The 18815-nt window shown below is 42.5% G+C and overlaps 1 protein-coding gene across 3 annotated transcripts in view; it reads left to right on the top strand.

Annotated features, from left to right (window-relative positions):
- Window positions 1–4133: 4133 nt before the first annotated feature.
- LOC124034684 (protein FAM214B-like) overlaps window positions 4134–18815 on the top strand; it is a 52706-nt gene continuing 38024 nt past the window's right edge. For all 3 annotated transcript variants that reach the window (XM_046348162.1, XM_046348160.1, XM_046348161.1), the window contains exon 1: window positions 4134–4536. The gene's annotated coding sequence lies outside the window, so the exon portion shown is untranslated. The remainder of the gene's footprint in view (window positions 4537–18815) is intronic.

Below are 18815 nucleotides of genomic sequence, written 5' to 3'. Positions count from 1 at the left end.
CCTCTCCCCCATGTGACCTACTGGTTGTGTGTATGTACTGACATGTATGTGTTCCTGATAGATGCACACACACACACACTACATGTTAATGTTTCTAAATGCATGTCAATTCTAATGTCTTTTGTCTCTAATGTATTTTTTTGTTACGTGTCGAACCCCAGTAAGACTGTCGCTAATGGGCGTCGGCTAATGGGCGTCGGCTAATGGGCGTCGGCTAATAAATCACATCAAATACTGTAACAGAAATATGAAACCCTCTGTTTCTCCTTTTTCCTGCCTCACTCTGTCTCCTGTTCCACTCCTTGGCCTTGTGTCCCATCAAGTCTCCTCTCGTGGGGAAATGTGCCTCTACATATCAACTGTATACTGTTAAAGCCCTGTGTGAGGACAGATTGACTGTGAGATTCTCACAGGCTGTGTAAGGAGAATAGACTATACTCACTCAGTGCTGTGACACCGTAGGGAAGGAGAAAACCAAAGGCCACACCAAACATCTCAGAGATGTAGGTTTCTTGCCTAATTCCTAGCCTCCGTAAGACCATCCTGATCATGGATTCAATCTGTGTAGTGAAACGGAATGTAAACTTGCGAAATCAGGATGCTAGTACAAGGCTAGTTTCTTCCATGCTCAACCGGCCCTCTACTCCTCCACTGTGATGATACCCTTATTCAATCACACAGGTGAAGGGATGTACTGTACACTTTCAACACTACCCACGGAGGGAGAGGGAGTCACATCATCATGTTTATGGGTCTACATCCTGTCTGGCCAAGATGGATTGTGGGAGATGGAGGGCATCTCCAGCAGAATCCCGATTGTATGATGAAGTGTTCTTGTCCTTTAAACCTGTTTTTCATTCCTTTTATACACATTTCAATTCAAAACTACCTGTGGGCCTGATTAGATAATATAAGACATTTGTTTTTTTATGGAGGTGATAGAATAGATCGTCTGTTCACTAATTTAGCCCTCGTCCAACAGTGTTGATCCAGAATGGGATTGTGACAACGTTAGCATGCTAGCCATTAGCCTCTGGACCAGCGACAGGTAACTTCCAAAATAATGGAAACACATGAGTAAATGAGGGATACAAAGTATATTGAAAGCTGATGCTTCCACACAGGTGTGGATCCTGCTTAAATTAATCAATTAACATCCCATCATGCTTAGGGTCATGTATAAAAATGCTGCGCAGGCCATTATTCTGGCTACCATGGCTATGTCCCCATAGGATGCACAGGGCACGAGTGGTCACTGAATGGTTTGATGAGCATGAAACCTATGTAAACCATAGACCGTTTCAGGATGGCCATGACCAGATCTCAACCCAATTGAACACTTACGGGAGATTCTGGGGAGGTGCCTGAAACAGCGTTTTCCACAATCATCAACAAAACACCAAATTCTGGAATTTCTTGTGGAAGAATATTGTCGCATCCCTCCAATAGAGTTCTAGACACTTTGTAGAATCTATGCCAAGGTGCATTGAAGCTGTTCTGGCTCGAGGTGACCCAACACCCTATTCAGACACTTTATGTTGGTGTCTCTTTTATTTTGGTAGTTACCTGTAGGTCCCAATACAACATAACGACATCAGTTGAGAGGCGCAGGGACAGCCATGGAGCAGCGGCCCTCGGATGAAGAGACATTTAGGCGGTAGACACAAGGTTGCTGTTTCAACCCCCGGACAGAAGGTTGCTGTTTCAACCCCCGGACAGAAGGTTGCTGTTTCAACCCCCGGACAGAAGGTTGCTGTTTCAACCCCCGGACAGAAGGTTGCTGTTTCAACCCCCGGACACAAGGTTGCTGTTTCAACCCCCGGACAGAAGGTTGCTGTTTCAACCCCCGGACAGAAGGTTGCTGTTTCAACCCCCGGACAGAAGGTTGCTGTTTCAACCCCCGGACAGAAGGTTGCTGTTTCAACCCCCGGACAGAAGGTTGCTGTTTCAACCCCCGGACACAAGGTTGCTGGTTCAACCCCCGGACAGAGCTGGCCAGTCGTTTTTTACACTTATTTCAATATTTCATTATTCATAAAAAAATAAAAATAAACACCCATTCTAATATTATGTCAACCCTTTTATCATTTCTATGTATTTGAAACACGGTTGGTAATAAAGAAAGATGTTAGACTTTTACAATGTGGCACTTAACATTGCACCAGTTTGCTGGTCTTTAGTGATATGTTACATTAGAGAGGAGTCCTCTATACACATCTATTTTAGACCAGAGGAGAAATATCAGATTGAAATAGCTTCTCTAAACTAAGGGGAAACGGAATCTGATCCGAGAGCTATAATAGAAAAGAGATTACATGTATATCCATTGATTTAGAGCAAGTGCTAGATGTCAGTCAGGTGTTGAATAAAAAGGTGAAAAAAGGATCTGAACACTGATTGTGCTCCCATGTGAACGTATTAGACAGGGATTTAGTGCTCGAAACCACGTCTGACGCATTCAAATGAACGCAACAATAGACAGACACAACGTCAGCTCAGACGGCTCAGAACTCCAACACAGCCACATGACAGACAGATATTGTATGTGTCGTAGCAGTATTAACGGAGATCTCAACAGTACATTTATTATCCAGGAGAGGGTGCTACAAACACACCCTTCCCAAACTCAAAAACACTGCTGGCAAGTTACCAAGCTGAATGTGGGACAGGATTTTTTGGCATTTTACAATAATCAAAAGCCATTCCTTCACAATAAATACAATTTTTTAATAATTTCTGATGTTTTTTTTAAGACACAGGCAATGATCTATCCCATATCACAACAAGGGTATGCTATGTGCAATGGAAACAATGGAATAGTCCCAAAACTACAACACAAATTCAAGTACAGCACAACAAAGTATGTCAAGTAGGCCAATTCTTCAAGTAGGCAGGCCAGGCAAGGTCAGCAGCATTTTTTTATTGTTGTGCTATTAGACAAGTAAAACTGAGTTGGCCCAGAAGGCCCACTGGAGTTGTCTGCAAATTAGATACCATTCTAAGCCCGGGTGAAGGTCTGTTGTGAAATCATTCCAAATCCTTGTCAATAATTTTCATGCCAAACGTGGTTGTCATGAGAATGACATCAATGGACTTGGCAGATCTGGGACCAGGCTATACAATTCCAGAATATGTCAAATATGTTGAAGGCTAGGCCTATGCTCCAGGCCAGGCAGGCCTGTAGTGATGGGGCCTGGGGCAAATAGGCCAGCTGGGCTTGCTCGCCTTGGGCCATGGTAACCAGGGCCTTATGCCATGGTCCTTGCTATTCGGAATCCTTGGGACGTCCCTATACCCCATTGAAGTTGTAATTTAAAATGGTTAGGGTTAGGTAAGGGATAAGGTTAGGGTTCAGAGTAAGGACGTCCTAAGAATCCCAGATAACCCTTATGCCAGGGCCCAGTCAAGGGCGTGGTGGAAATGACTAAGCCGACTGAGCCCAGTCCGTATTGGGCTGCTTGCTGGCTGCTCCTGATGATCTATTCTTAGCTGTATGAGAACATGGCAATGGTTCCTGAACCCTCCTACAGTAGCTCCTTTAAAAATCGCTGTTGAAAACAGCCAGGATTAAATTGTGCAGAGACAGTAAGACTCTGTCATCATCAGTTAACTGTCAAGTCATTGAGCGCTTTGAGACAGCAAACGTTCGAAGGCTATCAGAAACGTTAATTGTATAATGGTTAGTACTTTCAAAGGATTTAAAGACTTAAAGTGGCTTTTGTGAAAGGATTGACATAGGCCTCTGTGTGTTGAGGCCTCAAGCTAGAGGTCGTTCGGGTCTATTATATATATTGGGTCTATTCGGTTCCGGGTTGGTTTGTCCTGGGTCAGTCCAGGTCCAACTTTTGGAACCTAGAAGACAAAACTCTATTTCTCTCTAGTTTGCTTTCTGCAACCAGGAGGGGCAAGGGACAAATAGCACGTGTACTGGGCGTGTCTTAGCCAAACGTCGCTAACCCCTAAGCCAATGATATTATGAGATATTTTAACATATTTGTTTAATCAAAATTCGTCTGAATACTGAGCTCTGGTTGGTTCGTGGAAGTCCAACTGACCAATCGCTTAAATGACAGGTGCCCAGCTGGCTGTAAAACCCCGCCTCCTGTGGATTTTTCAGCAAACCCCGGAAACATCGTTCTTTAAAGGGACACTGATCTATTTCATGGCGGAGGTCTTCGATGAGCACAGCTGAAGCGCAGAAAAGCAAATACGAGCGACGTCGCCAGACAGCAGGCGAAAAAAGCTAGCTAGTTGTGTTCAGAGAGAAGAGGAGTGACGACGAGACTGCTTTAAAAAAAACAACAACAATGTATTTTCGATGACAGACGCTCCTTTCTTCAAAGCTAGCTAACGTGTATATATCAATCCGATCTTTGAATTTAAACAGAGACGTTTGATGTGAAGTCGGCCAGGGTTGTCCTGGAGCGAAAATAAAAGGCCAAAACTGCGTTTCTGAGACGAAGGGAATGTCTAATTAACATCTCTGTACGTGTCAAGCCTGTCATTCCCTTCGTGTAGGTGCTAGTTACGGCGCTGGTGAGTAACAACCCGTTTTCATGTCCAGTGAGTCTTATTCCTTCCCTATGCTGGAAACTAGGTGGCTAACGCAGGTTTAACGTTTAGGATCTATCGTGTAAAAACACTGTCGATATTGTACTATTGTAATGACTTTATAATAACCACCTTTTTGTATTCCATGGTTATAAATGTGAACAGTGGTCTTTGTGGAAAAACAGACAAAGGCAGCTGGCTACATGGTAGTTTATAACTTTTTACTATTGCATTATTTTCTTTGCCATTTGAAATACCAGACAAGCCCAGAATACAATGTCATGACACACACACTGTACGTCTGCCAAAGGGGCGTTCCTCTGCTTTGTTTGCCATCCTCTTCCTTCACAAACAACACAACGTGTGCATGTGCAGAATCAGAACAAGGAGATGAAGTCCCATCCCGTGTGTGTGTGTGTGTGTGTGTGTGTGTGTGTGTGTGTGTGTGTGTGTGTGTGTGTGTGTGAGAGAGAGAGTAAAGGACACAGTCTGCATGCCTTGCCTTAACTACATACAGATGCAATGGATTTTACTGTCTGTAAGTCGTAGCCTATGTGCGCGAGGGAGGGGCGTGAAACTCACCCACCACACACACACATGCCATACATCTTTTTGAGTTGATGATGGTATCATGGCGGTGGAATAACCTTAACAATATTGCTATAACTAACAGCATAGGCGAGGGTCCCCCCCCCCTCTGGTTTCATTGTTCCCTAAGAGGAGATGCAGCTAGATAGATGGAAATGCATTGGAGGGAGGCTGTGGTCCAATGTACTGACCCGAGCCACAGTTATTACTGCTGCTATGTTGTATGACTGCATTGTTGCAGTAGGCTAGTAGCCTTTGCTACTGTGATAAGAAGTGTGATGACGTACAGGTGTGTGATTGAGCACAGCTGCAGGGCCATTCTCTTTGTATTCACCAACAGGGCAAGATAGCATTGGCAAACACATTACACGTGTGTATACACACACACACACACACACACACACACACACACACACACACACACACACACACACACACACACACACACACACACACACACACACACACACACACACACACACACACACACACACACACACACACACACATATTATAAACACGTACAGTCTTTACAGTACCAACATTCAAAGACACAGCATGCAGGCACACACACAGTAAAAACTATACTCATATACAATGCACACTCAACTATGCAAAAATAATGTACTTTTTTCTCTCTCAATCTGATTGGGTGGGCCTGGCAGGGTCTACACCCCTGACACACACACACACACCTCCGTGCACTTCCTTATCTGACCTGCACATGCAGCACTGGGACAAGCACCTCCTCCCTCTCTTTTCAATTCAACTTCAATTTAAGGGGCTTTATTGGCATGGGAACAGATGTTTACATTGCCAAAGCAAGTGAAATAGATCATTAAAAATGTGTTTACAGTAAACATTACGCTTACAAAAGTTCCAAAAGAATAAAGACATTTCAAATGTCATACTATATGAAAATAGTTAAAGTACAAAAGGGAAAATAAATAAACATTAAATATGGGTTGTATTAAAATGTTTTTTGATCTTCACTGGTTTCCATTTTCTCACAAATATTGCTTCCGTGATGGTGCACACTGTGGTATCTTACCCAGTAGATGTGGGAGTTTATCAAAACTGGGTTGTTTTGAATTCTTTGTGTTTCTGTGTAATCTGAGGGAAGTATGTGTCTCTATGGTCATACATTTGGCAGCAAGTTAGGAAGTGCAGCTCAGTTTCCACCTCATTTTGTGGGCAGTGTGTACATAAGCAGACCTGGCTCTCAAGAGAAGATAGGCTTTCTCAATAGCAAGGCTATGCTCACCGAGTCTGTACATAGTCAAAGCTTTCTTTAATTTTGGGTCAGTCACAGTGGTCAGGTATTCTGTTTAGGGCCAAATAACAATCTAGTTTACTCTGTTTTTTTTGTTTGTTAATTCTTTCCAATGTGTCAAGTAATTATCTTTCTGTTTTCTCCTGATTTGGTTGGGTCTAATTGTGTTGCAGTCCTGGGGCTCTGTGGGGTCTGTTTGTGAACAGAGCCTCCGGACCAGCTTGCTTAGGGGGACACTTCTGTCGGTGACGGCTTTGTTATGGAAGGTTTGGGAATCGCTTCCTTTTAGGTGGTTGTAGAATTTAACGTCTCCTTTCTGGATTGTGATAATTAGTGGGTATCGGCCTAATTCTGCTCTGAATATATTATTTGTTGTTTTACGTTGTACGCCGAGGATATTTTTACAGAATTCTGCAGGCAGAGTCTCAATTTGGTGTTTGTCCTCTTTTGTGAATTCTTGGTTGGTGAGCGGACCCCAGACCTCACAACCATAAAGGGCAATGGGCTCTATAACTGACCTCTCTCTTGGTTGGTGAGCGGACCCCAGACCTCACAACCATAAAGGGCAATGGGCTCTATAACTGACCTCTCTCTTGGTTGGTGAGCGGACCCCAGACCTCACAACCATGAAGGGCAATGGGCTCTATAACTGACCTCTCTCTTGGTTGGTGAGCGGACCCCAGACCTCACAACCATAAAGGGCAATGGGTTCTATAACTGACCTCTCTCTTGGTTGGTGAGCGGACCCCAGACCTCACAACCATAAAGGGCAATGGGTTCAATAACTGACCTCTCTCTTGGTTGGTGAGCGGACCCCAGACCTCACAACCATAAAGGGCAATGGGTTCTATAACTGACCTCTCTCTTGGTTGGTGAGCGGACCCCAGACCTCACAACCATAAAGGGCAATGGGTTCAATAACTGACCTCTCTCTTGGTTGGTGAGCGGACCCCAGACCTCACAACCATAAAGGGCAATGGGTTCAATAACTGACCTCTCTCTTGGTTGGTGAGCGGACCCCAGACCTCACAACCATAAAGGGAAATGGGTTCAATAACTGACCTCTCTCTTGGTTGGTGAGCGGACCCCAGACCTCACAACCATAAAGGGCAATGGGTTCAATAACTGACCTCTCTCTTGGTTGGTGAGCGGACCCCAGACCTCACAACCATAAAGGGCAATGGGTTCAATAACTGACCTCTCTCTTGGTTGGTGAGCGGACCCCAGACCTCACAACCATTAAGGGCAATGGGTTCTATAACTGACCTCTCTCTTGGTTGGTGAGCGGACCCCAGACCTCACAACCATAAAGGGCCATTGCCAGATCCTAATTGGTATGTTGAATTCTATGTTCCTTTTGATGGCATAGAAGGCCCTTCCTACATTGTCTCCTCTCTCACATGCTTTCTCACTCTCTCTCCCTCTCTTGTTCTCTCTCCCACGCTCAATTTCCGTCTCTCCTTCTCTTTCTTTTATCATGTTAAAACCAGTGGACATTGTCCTCAGCATTTGAACATTTGAAAAGGTCCTAAGAACTTCGATATACACACATAGGAGCTATATCTACAGTTGAAGTCGGAAGTTTACATACACCTTAGGCAAATGCATTTAAACTCAATTTTTCACAATTCCTGATATTTAATCCTAGTAAAAATTCCCTGTATTAGGTCAGTTAGGATCACCACTTTATTTTAAGAATGTGAAATGTCAGAATAATAGAGTGATTTATTTCAGCTTTTATTTATTTCATCACATTCCCAGTGGGTCAGAAGTTTACATACTCTCAATTAGTATTTGGTAGCATTGCCTTTAAATGATTTAACTTTGATAAAATGTTTCGGGTAGCCTTCCACAAGCTTCCCACAATAAGTTGGGTGAATTTTGTCCCATTCCTCCTGACAGAGCTGGTGTAACTAAGTCAGGTTTGTAGGCCTCCTTGCTTGCATACAGTTTTTCAAGGATTGAGGTCAGGGCTTTGTGATGGCCACTCTAATACCTTGACTTTGTTGTCCTTAAGCCATTTTGCCACAACTTTGGAAGTATGCTTGGGGTCATTGTCCATTTGGAAGACCCATTTGTGACCAAGCTTTAACTTCCTGAGATGCTGCTTCAATATATCTACATCATTTTCCTACCTCATGATGCCATTTATTTTGTAAAGTGCACCAGTCCCTCCTGCAGCAAAACACCCCCACAACATGATGCTGCCACCCCCGTTCACAGTTGGGATGGTGTTCTTCGGGCTTGCAAGCCTCCCCCTTTTTCCTCCAAACATAATGATGGTCATTATCGCCAAACAGTTATATATTTTTTTCCTCCAGTATCTTCACAAGGTCCTTTGATGTTGTTCTGGGATTGAAATGCACTTTTCACACCAAAGTACGTTCATCTCTAGAAATCAGAACGTGTCTCCTTCCTGACCGGTATGACGGCTGCGCGGTCCCATGGTGTTTATACTTGCATACTATTGTTTGTATAGATGAAAGTGGTACCCTCGGGCATTTTGAAATTGCTCCCACGGATGAACCAGACTTGTGGAGGTCTACAAATTTTTTTCTGAGATCTTGGCTGATTCCTTTTGATTTCCCCATGACGGCAAGCAAAGAGGTACTCAGTTTGAAGGTAGGCCTTGAAATACATCCACAGGTACACCTCCAATTGACTCAAATTATGTCAATTAGCCAATCAGAAGCTTCTACAGCCATGACATTATTTTCTGGAATTTTCCAAACTGTTTAAAGGCACAGTCAACTTAGTGTATGTAAACTTCTGACCCACTGGAATTGTGATACAGTGAAATAATCTGTCTGTAAACAATTGTTGGAAAAATTACTTGTGTCATGCACAAAGTAGATGTCCTAATCAACTTGCCAAAACTATAGTTTGTTAACAAGAAATTTGTGGAGCGGTTGAAAAATGAGTTTTTATGACTCCAACCTAAGTGTATGTAAACTTCCAACTTCAACTGTATATCTCCTATCTATATATATCAAATTAGACGATTTGACTATTACAGCCACACCCGTTGCTGACAGGTGTATCAAATTGAGCACACCGCCATGCAATCTTCATAGACAAACATTTGCAGTAGACTGGCATCACTGAAAGCTCAGTGACTTTCAACATGGCACCTTCCCAGGATTCCACCTTTCCAACAGTGTGTAAACCTTGCCGCCATTGGACCCTGGAGCAGTGGAAGTGCTTTCTCTGGAGGGATGAATTACGCTTTTATTTTATTTTATACCATTCAATTCTGCAAAACGGTGCTAACACATGCTAACCTGAGTACTAACATTACTAGCAACAGTAACAGTACATCCAGGTATAATGGCTAACACATGCTAACCTGAGTACTAACATTACTAGCAACAGTAACAGTACATCCAGGTATAATGGCTAACACATGCTAACCTGAGTACTAACATTACTAGCAACAGTAACAGTACATCCAGGTATAATGGCTAACACATGCTAACCTGAGTACTAACATTACTAGCAACAGTAACAGTACATCCAGGTATAATGGCTAACACATGCTAACCTGAGTACTAACATTACTAGCAACAGTAACAGTACATCCAGGTATAATGGCTAACACATGCTAACCTGAGTACTAACATTACTAGCAACAGTAACAGTACATCCAGGTATAATGGCTAACACATGCTAACCTGAGTACTAACATTACTAGCAACAGTAACAGTACATCCAGGTATAATGGCTAACACATGCTAACCTGAGTACTAACATTACTAGCAACAGTAACAGTACATCCAGGTATAATGGCTAACACATGCTAACCTGAGTACTAACATTACTAGCAACAGTAACAGTACATCCAGGTATAATGGCTAACACATGCTAACCTGAGTACTAACATTACTAGCAACAGTAACAGTACATCCAGGTATAATGGCTAACACATGCTAACCTGAGTACTAACATTACTAGCAACAGTAACAGTACATCCAGGTATAATGGCTAACACATGCTAACCTGAGTACTAACATTACTAGCAACAGTAACAGTACATCCAGGTATAATGGCTAACACATGCTAACCTGAGTACTAACATTACTAGCAACAGTAACAGTACATCCAGGTATAATGGCTAACACATGCTAACCTGAGTACTAACATTACTAGCAACAGTAACAGTACATCCAGGTATAATGGCTAACACATGCTAACCTGAGTACTAACATTACTAGCAACAGTAACAGTACATCCAGGTATAATGGCTAACACATGCTAACCTGAGTACTAACATTACTAGCAACAGTAACAGTACATCCAGGTATAATGGCTAACACATGCTAACCTGAGTACTAACATTACTAGCAACAGTAACAGTACATCCAGGTATAATGGCTAACACATGCTAACCTGAGTACTAACATTACTAGCAACAGTAACAGTACATCCAGGTATAATGGCTAACACAAACTTTGGCTACTATGATATCCTGTTATGTCAGCCAGTAAATATCAGGCAGTTCTGCACAAATAAGACCTACCTTGAAATACACAATAATTCATCCGATTTGGTATTTGACCATTCAATTCTGCAAAACGGTGCAGTGATGATAGAGTTGTTGTAGCTTGCTAGGTAGGTAGGTAGGTAGCTAGGTTATTCCATCCCAAAAACACCATGCTAGATCAGAGTGGGCCAGTTCGTTTTTCATGGCCCAATGCACTTAGATAGCTGGCTCTCTTCGTTTGAAACAAATAAGTTACTAACGACATAACATGACAAATTCTTTAGGTCACTTTAGTAGCTACTTACTTACCCGATTGGCCTCAGTCACCGACGCCACCAGCAGGTCGTTCCTTTCTTGACGTCCAAAGCTGCACTGTTGGTGAATGAGTTTGTTATTAATGTGATTGAAATTGTGAAAATAGAATTGAGTAATTAATTTTTCTGTAAAGATGATTTTAGATTGGTTATATTGGACTTGTGGAATATTAATTGTGCAACCTTTCTTGCAAGCCTTTTCTCAAAGGTCTGTCTGTTTTTATTTGACCTTTTTATTTAACTAGGCAAGTCAATTAAGAACAAATTTCTATTTACAACGACGGCCTAGGAACAGTGGGTTAACTGCCTTGTTCAGGGGAGGAATGACAGAATTTTTTTACCTTGTCAGCTCGGGGATTCTATCTAGCAACCTTTCGGTTACTGACCCAACACTCTAACCACTAGGATACCTGCCGGTCTGTCCGTGATAGAGATTCTCAGATTCTCAGCTTTTCTTGACATCACACTCCACAAAGCAAGTCCTGCAGGCTCTGGTGTGATCTACAATGCCCAGAACAGAGCAACACATTGTAATCATTTGGCTGATAACAATACTTTGCATGACAGTCTCTCTTGCAAAAGAGGTTGAGGAAAGACTAACTGCTTCACTTCTTGTGTTGCAAGAAACAGTCGTGTTGGAAATTCCAAATCGCTTGCATAGTCCACACACACACACACACACACACACACACACACACACACACACACACACACACACACACACACACACACACACACACACACACACACACACACACACACACACACACACACACACACACACACACTTACCTCACCAGACATGCCACCAGGGGTCTTTTCACAGTCCCCAAATCCAGAACAAATTCAAGAAAGCCTACAGTATTATATAGAGCCATTACTGTATGGAACTCCATTCCATCTCATATTGCTCAAGTGAACAGCAAACCTGGTTTCAACAACAGCAACACCTCACCCCCAGATGACCTCATTTCTGTGTAACTGACACACACACACACACACACACACACACACACACACACACACACACACACACACACACACACACACACACACACACACACACACGTTAATGTTTTTAAATGTACAGTATCAGTCAAAAGTTTGGACACACCTACACGTTCAATTGTTTTCACTATTATTCTACAACTCTGAAATAACACATGGAATCATGTAGTAACCAAAAATGTGTTAAAACAAATCAAAATATTTCTATTTGAGATTCTTCAAAGTAGCCACCCTTTTGCCTTGACAGCTTTGCACACTCTTGGCATTTTCTCAACCAGCTTCATGAGTTAGTCACCTGGAATGCATTTCAATTATCAGGTGTGCCTTGTTAAAAGTTCATATGTGGAATTTCATTCCTTCTTAATTCATTTTAGCCAATCAGTTGACAAGGTAGGGGTGGGATACAGAAGATAGCCCTATTTGGTAAAAGACCAAGTCCATATTATGGCAAGAACAGCTCAAATAATCAAAGAGAAATGACAGTCATGTCAAATGTAATTTGTCACATGAGCCGAATACAACAGGTGTAGACCTTTACAGTGAAATACTTATTTACAAGCCCTTAATCAACAATGCAGTTTTTAGAAAAAATAAGTTATGTAAAAAAGTAACAAACAATTGACCATTACTTTAAGACATGAAGGTCAGTCAATCCAGAAAATGTTAAGAACTTTGAAAGTTTCTTCATGTGCAGTTGCAAAAACCATCAAGCACTGTGATGAAATTGTCTCTCCAGAGGATCGCCACAGGAAAGGAAGACCCAGTGTTACCTCTAATGCAGAGGATAAGTTCATTAGTTACCAGACTCAGAAATCGGCAATTTACTGCACCTCAGATTGCAGCCCAAATAAATGCTTCACAGAGTTCAAGTAACAGACACATCTCAACATCAACTGTTCAGAGACTGCGTGAATCAGGCCTTCATAGTTGAAATGCTGCAAAGAAACCACTACTAAAGGACACCAATAAGAAGAAGAGACTTGCTTGGGCCAAGAAACACGAGCAATGGACATTAGACCGGTGGAAATCTGTCCTTTTGGTCTGATGAGTCCAAATTTGAGATTTTTGGTTCCAGCTGCAGTGTTTTTGTGAGATGCAGAGTAGGTGAACGGATCTCTACATGTGTGGTTCCCACCGTGAAGCATGGAGGAGGAGGTGTGATGATGTGGGGGTGCTTTGCTGGTGACAATCTCAGTGATTTAGTTAGAATTCAAGGCAACACTTAACCAGCTTGGCTACCACAGCATTCTGCAGCGATTCACCATCTCATCTGGTTTGCGCCTAGTGGGACTATCATCTGTTTTTCAACAGGACAATGACCTAAAACACATCTCCAGGCTGTGTAAGGGCTATTTGACCAAGAAAGGGAGTGATGGAGTGCTGCATTAGATGACCTGGCCTCCACAATCATCCCACCTCAACCCAATCCAAGTGCTCAGCATATGTGTGAACTCCTTCAAGACTGTTGGAAAGGCAATCCAGGTGACTACCTCATGAAGCTGGTTGAGAGAATCCCAAGAGTGTGCAAAGCTGTCATCAAGGCAAAAGGTGGCTACTTTGAAGAATCTAAAATATAAAATATATTTAGATGTAACACTTTTTTGTTTATTTTAGAGTTTTGATGTCTTCAATATTATTCTACAATGTAGAATATAGTAAATACATAAAAAATGAGTAGATGTGTCCAAACTTTTGACTGATACTGTATATCAATTGTAAAGTATTTTGTCTGTAATGTCTTTCCGTTGTGTTGGACCCCAGTAAGACTAGCGGTCTCCGTCGGTGTCGGCTAACGGGGATCCTAATAAAAATCGAATCCAAAACCGTAGCCCTAATCTTAACCACTCAGAAGGAGTTGTTTCTGTTTTAACCCTGTAACCATGCAGAATTCATTCTGTAACCATGTGGAATTAACCCTGTAACCATGCAGAATTTATTCTGTAACCATGCAGAATTTATTCTGTAACCATGCAGAATAGACCTTACAGTGAAATGTAGACCTTACAGTGAAATGCTGAATACAACAGGTGTAGGTAGACCTTACAGTGAAATGCCGAATACAACAGGTGTAGTAGACCTTACAGTGAAATGCCGAATACAACAGGTGGTCCTGTAGCTCAGTTGGTAGAGCATGGTGCTTGTAACGCCAGGGTAGTGGGTTCAATCCCCGGGACCACCCATACGTAGAATGTATGCACACATGACTGTAAGTCGCTTTGGATAAAAGCGTCTGCTAAATGGCATATATTATATATTATAGGTGTAGTAGACCTCACAGTGAAATGCCGAATACAACAGGTGTAGTAGACCTTACAGTGAAATGCCGAATACAACAGGTGTAGTAGACCTTACAGTGAAATGCTGAATACAACAGGTGTAGTAGACCTTACAGTGAAATGCTGAATACAACAGGTGTAGTAGACCTTACAGTGAAATGCTGAATACAACAGGTGTAGTAGACCTTAGTGAAATGCTGACTACAACAGGTGTAGTAGACCTTAGTGAAATGCTGACTACAACAGGTGTAGTAGACCTTACAGTGAAATGCTGAATACAACAGGTGTAGTAGACGACAGTGAAATGCTGAATACAACAGGTGTAGTAGACCTTAGTGAAATGCTGACTACAACAGGTGTAGTAGACCTTACAGTGAAATGCTGAATACAACAGGTGTAGTAGACCTTACAGTGAAATGCTGAATACAACAGGTGTAGTAGACCTTAGTGAAATGCTGACTACAACAGGTGTAGTAGACCTTAGTGAAATGCTGACTACAACAGGTGTAGTAGACCTTACAGTGAAATGCTGAATACAACAGGTGTAGTAGACGACAGTGAAATGCTGAATACAACAGGTGTAGTAGACCTTAGTGAAATGCTGACTACAACAGGTGTAGTAGACCTTAGTGAAATGCTGAATACAACAGGTGTAGTAGACCTTACAGTGAAATGCTGAATACAACAGGTGTAGGTAGACCTTACAGTGAAATGCCGAATACAACAGGTGTAGTAGACCTTACAGTGAAATGCCGAATACAACAGGTGGTCCTGTAGCTCAGTTGGTAGAGCATGGTGCTTGTAACGCCAGGGAAGTGGGTTCAATCCCCGGGACCACCCATACGTAGAATGTATGCACACATGACTGTAAGTCGCTTTGGATAAAAGCGTCTGCTAAATGGCATATATTATATATTATAGGTGTAGTAGACCTCACAGTGAAATGCCGAATACAACAGGTGTAGTAGACCTTACAGTGAAATGCCGAATACAACAGGTGTAGTAGACCTTACAGTGAAATGCTGAATACAACAGGTGTAGTAGACCTTACAGTGAAATGCTTACTTACAGGCTCTAACTAATAGTGCCATTTTTTATTTAAAAATAGGTATTAGGGGAACAATAGGTAAGTAAAGAAATTAAAACACCAGTTAAAAGACAGTGAAAAATAACAGTAGTGGCTTTATACAGTAGAGGCGCTATGTACAGTAGAGGCGCTATGTACAGTAGAGGCGTTATGTACAGTAGAGGCGTTATGTACAGTAGAGGCGCTATGTACAGTAGAGGCGCTATATACAGTAGAGAGGCTATGTACAGGCACCGGTTAGTCGGGCTGATTTTGAGGTTTTATGTACATGTAAGTATGTTTAAAGTGACTATGCATATATGATAAACAGAGTAGCAGCAGCGTAAAAGAGGTTGGAGATCCTGTTTGAATAACCACTTCCTCCTTCGCTCTTTAAATAGCTCTTAAACGCCACACACACATTATGGAACCAGGCTCGTGACTAGTATACTTACAAAAATCACACACTACCAAAGTTAACTCTCCACTGGCTAGTTCTGACATGCCCCTTTTGCTTTGACTCAACAAAACGTGTGTTAGGACACACACACACACACACACACACACACACACAGTCCTCTTTGTCTGTGGTTCTTGTTTAATAACATACAGTACCAAACCCTTCGACCGTCAGACATACTGAGAGAGAACTCAGAGAAGACAACAAGTGGGGAGAGAGAGACACACCCAAACACACACACACACACACACACACACTATCCCCTACTATTCATACTACAACACTTGAAATGTCTATCTGTTTTGAAACCTTTTTGCAGGTAAGGGATCGTCAACGAGGGGCAATGTGTTCTGAAGGTGCTTTCTACAAAGGAATCATAAAGCCCCTCCTATTGTGTGTGTGTGTTGATATGTCGACTTCGTGTCCTGTTTTTTTAAATTATTTTTTATTCTTGTCTATTAATGTTCTGTATTATGTCATGTTTTGTGTGGACCCCAGGAGAATTACCTGCAGCTTTCGTAAAACGGCTAATGGGGATCCTAACAAAGAGGGTGGAGAGGGGGATGTGATAGTTCACCGTGGAGATATATTATACATGGAGAGGAGGATGTGATGGTTCACTGTGGAGATATATTATACATGGAGAGGGGGATGTGATGGTTCAGAGTGGAGATATATTATACATGGAGAGGGGGATGTGATGGTTCACCGTGGAGATATATTATACATGGAGAGGGGGATGTGATGGTTCACTGTGTTGAAGGCAGAGTGGAGATATATTATACATGGAGAGGGGGATGTGATGGTTCAGAGTGGAGATATATTATACATGGAGAGGGGGATGTGATGGTTCACCGTGGAGATATATTATACATGGAGAGGGGGATGTGATGGTTCACCGTGGAGATATATTATACATGGAGAGGGGGATGTGATGGTTCAGAGTGGAGATATATTATACATGGAGAGGAGGATGTGATGGTTCACTGTGTTGAAGGCAGAGTGGAGATATATTATACATGGAGAGGGGGATGTGATGGTTCACTGTGTTGAAGGCAGAGTGGAGATATATTATACATGGAGAGGGGGATGTGATGGTTCAGAGTGGAGATATATTATACATGGAGAGGGGATGTGATGGTTCACCGTGGAGATATATTATACATGGAGAGGGGGATGTGATGGTTCAGAGTGGAGATATATTATACATGGAGAGGGGGATGTGATGGTTCAGAGTGGAGATATATTATACATGGAGAGGAGGATGTGATGGTTCAGAGTGGAGATATATTATACATGGAGAGGGGGATGTGATGGTTCACCGTGGAGATATATTATACATGGAGAGGGGGATGTGATGGTTCACTGTGGAGATATATTATACATGGAGAGGGGGATGTGATGGTTCACTGTGGAGATATATTATACACGGAGAGGAGGATGTGATGGTTCAGAGTGGAGATATATTATACATGGAGAGGGGGATGTGATGGTTCAGAGTGGAGATATATTATACATGGAGAGGGGGATGTGATGGTTCACTGTGGAGATATATTATACATGGAGAGGGGGATGTGATGGTTCACTGTGGAGATATATTATACACGGAGAGGAGGATGTGATGGTTCAGAGTGGAGATATATTATACATGGAGAGGATGTGATGGTTCCTGGCAGAAGGCCAGGAAATAGGAATGGCAGAAGGCCAGGAAATAGGAATGGCAGAAGGCCAGGAAATAGGAATGGCAGAAGGCCAGGAAATAGGAATGGCAGAAGGCCAGGAAATAGGAATGGCAGAAGGCCAGGAAATAGGAATGGCAGAAGGCCAGGAAATAGGAATGGCAGAAGGCCAGGAAATAGGAATGGCAGAAGGCCAGGAAATAGGAATGGCAGAAGGCCAGGAAATAGGAATGGCAGAAGGCCAGAAAATAGGAATGGCAGAAGGCCAGAAAATAGGAATGGCAGAAGGCCAGGAAATAGGAATGGCAGAAGGCCAGGAAATAGGAATGGCAGAAGGCCAGGAAATAGGAATGGCAGAAGGCCAGGAAATAGGAATGGCAGAAGGCCAGGATATAGGAATGGCAGAAGGCACCTTGCGAGGACACACAACATACCGTCGTCCCCATAGGAGTACGCGTTTCGGTTCCAGGTAGAACCCTCTGTGGAAAGGGTTCTACATGTAAACCAAAACAGTGCTACTTGGAACCAAAAGGGGTTCTACCTAAAAAATCAAGAAGGATTCTTCAAAGAGTTCTCATATGGGGGACAGGTGGAGAACCATTTTAGGCCCTAGGTGGCACCTTTTTTTTAAACGCTGGGACGACACCAGGAGTGTATAGGGCCTGAACGGTACCCGTATCGCTATACTTGTTAGTATCGTGGCAAGGAAAATAAAACACGAAGCAGACTTCACTTCTTTATGAAAACAGCCCTGATGTTGGAAACAAACATCATTATGTTGTCATCTAGAGTCGCATGTATTTATTTCTCCAAGTTAATGCACACGATATGTTACGTACAGCAGGTTTTAAATAACCAAAGTGTTTAGTCTGCTTCGTGTTTTTATTTTTGTCATTGGAAAAATGTTGTGACACTGGTAACATTTGTGTGTGTGTGTGTGTGTGTGTGTGTGTGTGTGTGTGTGTGTGTGTGTGTGTGTGTGTGTGTGTGTGTGTGTGTGTGTGTGTGTGTGTGTGAGACACATGGTATCATCAGTGTGTATGGTTGTCAGTGTAATCTCAAACGTTGCTGATTTGTTCCTCGCTGGGCGTCAGTTCAACGTCTGGTTTACGTTATGTTT

This window comes from Oncorhynchus gorbuscha, linkage group LG04 (assembly GCF_021184085.1).
Source record: "Oncorhynchus gorbuscha isolate QuinsamMale2020 ecotype Even-year linkage group LG04, OgorEven_v1.0, whole genome shotgun sequence".
NCBI lineage: Eukaryota > Metazoa > Chordata > Actinopteri > Salmoniformes > Salmonidae > Oncorhynchus > Oncorhynchus gorbuscha.
The sequence above is the reverse complement of the archived record's forward strand: the minus strand, read 5'-3'. Positions and strand labels throughout refer to the sequence as shown.